Here is a 7,564-nt window from a genome sequence, read left to right as displayed (position 1 = left end):
ACAAGCCGCATGTGCTGCCTGGAATATGCATGCGCCTAATTTTCCGAACCATGACATTGACATGTCTATATTTGAGTTACGGCTTGGTTGGGAACGAGGCATCCCATGTGTTCGCATAATGTGAGCATGGAGGGTGCTTTCCCATTGACACGAGTGGGCTGAAGCTTCGGGGCGCGCGGCCATTCACCATGTACATACCAAGCTGTACAACCACGTTTGTAGGGGGAATATTCGCATTACGGTCTGGCGCTATCCTTGAATCACCAGGCGGCCTACGGCTGGAACATGTGAGATGATTCAAAACGCCCCGCTCCCTAAATCACACCGGAAACGCGAGGCATGACATCGAGGTTCCTCTCCGATCTCAGCGGACACGGGCGTTCCCGCTCTTATCTGCCCGAAGTATCGTGCTATGCTGTCCATTATTAGGAAGATAATCTCCATCCGAGGTTGGCCGCCGTTGCTGCTAGCCTGCCTACTCCCATCTGCCTGACCTGGGGCCGTGGCCAACGTCGCAGTGATCGGACGATCGAGGGAACCCCTATCGGATAGCTCCCAAGGTCACAAGGTACCATCCCTCGAGGGAAACGTGGTAGGGTGGACGTCCCATCGTCGCCAGCAAGGAGACCCAGGTCGGCAAGCCGTCAGGAACACTCGCCCATGCAAACACATGGGCGCAAAAAGGGCCGCGAGAGAAGCTCACTAGTCGCTGCTTTGTTTAGGGGACTTCTAGAAACGGTATGTTTCACAAGATGCAAGGGCGAGAGAATTGTGCGGGCGAGGCCAAGCAGCCGGGGGTGCATGTTGACAAATCCGACGAGGACCAATACTGGCTTTCACGTTTGCTGAATTGCACCGTCATCCGTCGTCGAGAAGTGGCTCCTGTGTCCAGCCAGAGGCGGGCCAAGGCCCAGGCTGAAGGTTCTGCCCAACAAGTCGCATGATACGCCTGAAGAGCCGAGGCCCTTGCCCGCCTCCAGCATTCATGCCGAATTAAAGCAGTGTTAGTCCTGTTTCGACTTTGATACCCGTGTACGGTCCTCGCGGCCCAAGGGATCGATGCCCGCTGGCTCAGCCAAAAAAAAAAAAAAAAAAAAAAAAAAAAAAAAGGTTGCGGAAGTTTAATAAACGTGTGTCCTTGGCCGCGGGTTTCGTTCCTAGAGGTCCTATGGCGGGTGCTCAAACATGCCCCTGGGGCTGGAGCAGGCGGGCTGTCGCGCAGGTACGGCCACGCACGTGAACAAGCCAGGTACCCGAACAGATGTGTAATAAAACTGTTACGGATGGACGGCCAGGGCCCAACGGCAGCATTCCGTGAGTCCGTCGCAGGCCTGACTAATACTTAGCAGCCTGTTTTAGATGGAGAGCATGAATGTGTTCATGCCCGCGGTGGGCTAGTCGGCGCGCGTTTGAATATCGATTATCCCGATGCGGGTAGTCAGTCCCACGTCTCGCGGCCATTTGAGGATCATCATCATGCCAGAATCCATGCAACCTGGCTGCTACCATGGGATTCGACCTATCACATCACGGCCGGCGTCCCTGAAAATCGCAAGCCGCTCCTTTATCGCGAATAGATTCGCTGTCAGCCCTGCCTCCACAACGCTTCAGGGAATAAACAGCTCTGGTCTAAACTGCCTCTAACCATAGACGTCGTCGGCCGTTCCGCCTGGCGACAGCTTCTCATCTCCCTGCAGCCATGTACGCGTCGGTGCAGCATGAAGTGCTGTACCCAGACCCCCTTTTTGGTTTTTGCGTTGATCTATAACGGGCGAATTCTATGGAGACGTCGCCCGCCTCATCCAAGGCGATCAGCGACTGGTCGCCTCGCCGAGGCTGAAGAGATCGTCGGAGCGAACGAACCCGAGACTGATTCGCTGTGGGAAAGTCTGAGCTGGGATCGGTCATTTGCGACAAGTCCACCTACTAAATTTGACGATGCAGCCATTGACGAATCGTGCCTCTTGGAATTGCTGCAACATCCAAGTGGCCGAAAGCCATGCAGAGGACACAGTACAACAGAGCAACCGCGAGAAGGCGCAAGTGGGCAGGCAGGTCCCTGCAGCACCTCCCGCCCGTGGATTTTTTTTTGTCTTCCTGGAGGACGGAACTGCATTGGCAAATGGTCCATTGAGCCTCTACCGTTGCCCATTGGATATCCCATCAGATGAACTTTTTCTCGACTTACTCGTCGTCCCCAAGAGCTCCAACACACGGCTCGTGTCCACAACCCGTGGCCGTCACCAAAGTCGTTCCTCTGCCACACTCACCGCATAATTACGGTCATCAAATCAAGCGATCCAGAGGACCGACCGCCTGGACTACGTCATCAGGCGATGGGAGCGACTCAGACCCATTGGGTTATCTGCCTGACCATGCGTGCTGACAGTCACATTGCATGTGCTCATCAAGCTTGTCTGTCGCGATTCTACTGCAGAGATTGCAACGCGCCCGGCCCTCCCCCTAGGCAGAAGAACTGCCGCGTCAAATCATGCTGTGGGGGGGCATTGATGATGTCGCTGTCGCGTCCAGATAGGCCAGGCAGGTCACCGCGCGCTGGAAAGGGCCCTCGCAGTCCAATGGGGCAACGCGTCTCCATAGTGCAGAACTCCGTGCTTCACAAGCTTCGAAGCTCGTGCCTTCAGGCGGTACTTACAGGCACTCTCCGGGGGGTGGGCTGCTTGGCTGGGCTGGATCCTCAAGGTGACCATCCACACAACCCACCTTTCCCGCATAGAGTGGCAGCCAGCCCCATCCCCAGCCCCAGCAGGCCTCGGGCGTGGGCTGCTGAGGGCCGAAGCACTCCAGATTCCGCCCGGAGATCTCGAAGGGGACGTGGAGATTGAAACGAGCAGAAGAAACGCATCGACGTCCACTCTGCCCGACGCAACAGCCTCGATGTTGTGTTGCACGCACACCACCTCCAAAACATGCGAGTCAGCCAGCTGAAACAAGGAAGATCCACGATGCTCAAGTACCTGTACAACCCTGGCTCGGCAAATCTGCCCTCAGCGGAGCCCTGGGCCTCAGTCGTGATTTGCTGCGCAGGAAAAGGGGTGTGGGAACCTGGCACAGGACCCCTGGCCACGGCGACCCGCAATGCACGGACGTGGATCTGCCTCTCGCAGGCTCTTGACGACATGCCATCCTCCAAAGTCTCTCCCAGCCTTTCCTCCTCCGTCCCGGATGACATGGTGCAGGGTTTCTCCGGCTGGGCCGTCGACAAAACTAACAGGAGTACTCGGCTATTTGCCTTCCGCTACCTCCCTCGTCCTTTGTCTCGAGCCCACCGCCGTTGTACGCTTCGCCCTAGGGCCAGGTTCCTCATGCTTGTGCGCGCCGCACGGGGAGCAGCAGCCCTTGGGGGGAGACGCAGCATGACAACAGAATTTTCAACACCCAAGACAAGAGACACCTTTTCCCATTAGGACTTGGGCAATTGGTTGGGCATCGATCGCCGCATAGAAGGTGCCGGAAGCCTCGAGTTACAACAAGATTTGTCTAGCGCAGATCTCCGCTGAGGACGATGCTTCTGCTGCCGGGTCCCCGAGCGCCGGAACGCAACTCCATTTCTTCCAGCCCCCGACAATCCAAGACACGCTACCCAACGGTGCTGCTTGCTGGGCCGGACGCGGTGCAGCTTCTTCTGCGGGCTGTGGCTGGTTGGGCACCCTTTTAACCCCCATCAAGCCCCAAGGGTTGCTTTCCATCGCGCATCACCGGCGCGGTCCTAGGCAGGCACACCGAGCTTTGTCCACGGTCTCGATGGCGTGGGCTCGGGTCGCCGTCAGGAGGTATTGCGCCAGCACATGCCCTACACTACCAGTCGCCATGACTTCAAGTGACCAAAGGCTCCTCCCGACTACGACTAACAGACCACGCACAGGGTCGGTAAGTGCAACACTGCGTGACTAGCAATTGTTGTAGCACCCGATAGCTGTTAGGTCAGCTTGGGCCAGACGGCCACGGGCTCGCGAGCAACCCCTGGGGGACGGTGGCTGGGGGTGATCAGGGCGCCGCTCGAATACACGCAGGACACTGTGGGAAGTTAAATATAAAACGTGCCAAAGACACTAGCAACTGGGTCTTGACTCAAGGGGGCAAGCCGCAAGACAGGATCTAGTCATCTCAGCTGATTTAAACTTTATCCTCCGACAAGATTTTTGGTCGTGTACCACCGCCTGAACGCGGTGCGTTCTGCTCTCACCATCCTCAACAAGTACTTTCAAGTACTGCCTGCGCGTTTTCACACGCGCTGTTCGGCACAGCCCAACTTCAGAGCTGCCGGTCCCCAGCAACCTCGGAGATCAATCAACATGTTGATGACAGACCCCCTCAATGGGATGAGCGCTATTCGCCAACAACTAACTGATCGATTCCACGAGGGCCGATTGCAAGCATTGTTCCGACGTCTCACGCTGACCAAAGCATTGCGCCGAGGTCAACGGTGCTTCTGGTTCGGGCAGACCCCCAGACTCGGCGGGCTTTCACGGCTTCTCTGGCCCTGGGCCAAAAGTATGACAGACCCGCGGACGGTGAGACGACGCGCTTACCAGAAGCGCCGACGTGAGAGCTCTGGGGTTTCGGTTTGATGAGCAGAAAGAAATTTTGCTTTTCGGTTCTGATAGATTTGATTGACCAGCATCACCCAGCAAGGCTTGCAACAGGCGCGAGCATGCCCTGAGGACTGCAGGACTGCGGGCCACTCGCTCACTCACCCACCAAGAGATGCAGGTTGTCGACCTCGAATCGAATCTAGATCACATCTCGCAGCAGAGTTACGCCAGGGGCAGAATCAGGGATTTTTTGCAATTCGACATTGTCTCTCGTACCCGACACCGCGTTCGCCCTGCGTTCTGTGGGCGCCCTGCCTCTGCATGAATGAGACCTCGAATTCGCAACCGTAGCCCGATCTGTGAGCGAAAGCTTCAGGGGAGTTGGCGCGCTTCCGACGTGGGAGGGCGGGCATTCACTCTTTCATGTATCTTACTTTGTGCTCGTTGATGAGGGAAGACGTGGTAACACGAGGTTCTACCAGAGGGAAACCTTTGGGTTCCAGACTGTGTGGCTTGACCTTCCCGAGCACGACGGGGAGTCAGCGTCTACCTAGTCGGTCTTGTCTGCATCATCCCTTCAGAGTGAGCATCTGGCATGTTGGCATCCCCTGCAGAGCAACCGTCCAACCAACTTCCCTGACTGGCAACAGAAATGGCAATAGCACTGGCTGCAGACTGCGGACCGCAGAGTGTTTGCAACCAACAACAATCGAGGATCATCAAGACAGTCCTGCCGCGATGTTTTCTTGGTTTATTATTGTTATCTATTTCCCCCGTTCTCGCCCGCCAATGCAGCACCAAGTCGTTCCTCCCATTGAAAAGGCCAGCTGTTGTCTTCAGAGACTGCGGAGAGAAGACGACGGGGGACTGTTTCTGCTGACATGTAGCAGCAGCAGCCTTCACACCGCCACCAGCGGAGATTGCTGCAGCCCGGCTGCATACCAACATGCCTACCTGGTGTGTGGTAGGCATGTAGTCACCTGTGCTGGGCCTGGGACCTGGCTTCATGGACCACCTACCTACCAGGTAGACTTGAGCCACCCTCGGCCGGATCGATCTAGTCACCCTCGGTCCGGCGGGAGAGACGTTGGGAAAGGAGAGTGGCTGCACCCGTCGCCAGGCCATGCATGCGTACTCCGTACAACCACCAAAGTTCATCCAAAATGATTAGCCAAATGCCCTGCATCATCATCGAGACTGCCGAGCGTGCGTCTGATGCCGCACAGTAATAATAGAGAAGCTAGGTAAGGTTGGCCACATCGTGTTCATCACCACCACCCCCCTTTTCCCCTCCTCCTCCTCCTCCTCCTCCTCCTCCTCGCCCCGGACATCCCTGGGTCTCCATTCTTGTCTGGTCATAGTCGACCAGTGCTCATCGTCACCCTCGCCACTCCAGACCTGCACCTTCTAGCTGAGCATCTCAGTCTTTCTTTGTCTTGTGGCGTGGATGACGACTAGTCCAGTCCTTGCCCTGGCCTATCTCATTGGTTTCACGCCGTGGCTCCCCGAACTCCAGCCTCGCCCATTCTTTTCTTTTTCCTCTTCACGCGGACCCCCCTCCCCACACGCCGAGACACGCCGTACGTCGTCTTAGAGAGAGTACTTGGGTACTTCGATACGCGGGCACCCACCCAGAGCCGATCGCCCACGAGTGGGTACTTGCCCAGTACCGGTACCTGAACCGGCCCTCTCTCACACTTGTGACTTGCTCCTGCCCCGGCCCCTGCCAGCTCGATCGAGCCCTGCTCCTGCCTCTTGCCTCTTGCAGGAGGGCCGAACTTGGAAACTACACCCCTTCACTCTCCTAAGCGTACCCTCCCTGCTCTCGACCTCACCCTTCACCCGTACCCGTACCCATCACGCACACACCCACGCGCACACACTCCCACACAGTACCTACCTACCCACCTACCCACCTACCCACCTACCCATCACCATCACCACCTCCTCCCCGCCCCATCGCAACGACCCGCACACATCGTGCACTCCCGCTGGCCTCCGCCTCCCATCTCGACCTCGTCTTTCCTTTTGCCAGCGGTGGCTGGCTGTAGGCGGCCTAGTTCCAGTTCCAGTTTCTGATCTGCTCTGCTCTGCGTCGTCTGGCGGCGTCTGGGGACTCGTCGTCTTAAGACACGCGCGACTTGTTGGGCCGCCGCTTGGAGGGGGAGGGTTTTGCATGACTGAAGCTACTCGCCCGGTGTCCGTCCGTGTCCATGTCCATCCATCCATGTGCCTGATCAGCTGGAAGGCTCTTACGCAGCAGGTCAGGTATCCAGGCGTCTCCGCGCTCCAGCATCCGGAAACATCTCGCCAGGACTGTTCCCTTGGTGTGCTATTAAGACTCGGCCCAACCACACTACTTGAAGCCGGCCTCTCCCTGCCAGAAAATATTCTGTCAACCCTTCTAGGGCCACACCAAATCTTGCTCCCTCATCTCCCACTGACGCGACAACCACCCCCCAGGCCGCACAAAGATTAGACGCGGGCAGACAAGGACGCTGTGGCGCATCAACCAGGCGGATCGGGCTCCAGGGCCATCCGAACTTGGTGAACTTGCGACTCTCCTGTGAGACCCTGGTGCGGCTTTCCCACCCAGGAGATCTTCTCAAGTCAGAGCTTGTCATGCGAGGAGATCGGTGCGTGGGCCTCCAGGATCCTCCCAGTACAAGACCGCCAGCCGTTTGACAAGTCATCCTCAGCATTTGCGCAATTTGCTGCCCGTGTTTTCCTGCGAGCTTGCGGCTCTCCCGCGCTTTCGCGACATCGTCGTCCCACTTGAACGAGGCATGATCTTTGCTTCCCCTAGCGCATTCCGCCCTCACTGCCTGACCGCGTACTAAACTTCGGGTCGACCCCTCCTACTTGCTGGTTGGGCCTTTACTGAGTCTTTCCCGCCTCTACGACACGAAGCACACCTGTCACCTGTTGCACCACGGCACCAGATTCGGACAGCTCGTTCTGTGCCCAAAATCTGCTTGTCCCGCAAACATCCACGCTTTGTGCGACAG

Source organism: Diaporthe citri, assembly GCF_014595645.1.
Source record: "Diaporthe citri strain NFHF-8-4 chromosome Unknown scaffold_15, whole genome shotgun sequence".
Lineage (NCBI taxonomy): Eukaryota > Fungi > Ascomycota > Sordariomycetes > Diaporthales > Diaporthaceae > Diaporthe > Diaporthe citri.
This window is presented reverse-complemented; position numbering follows the sequence as displayed.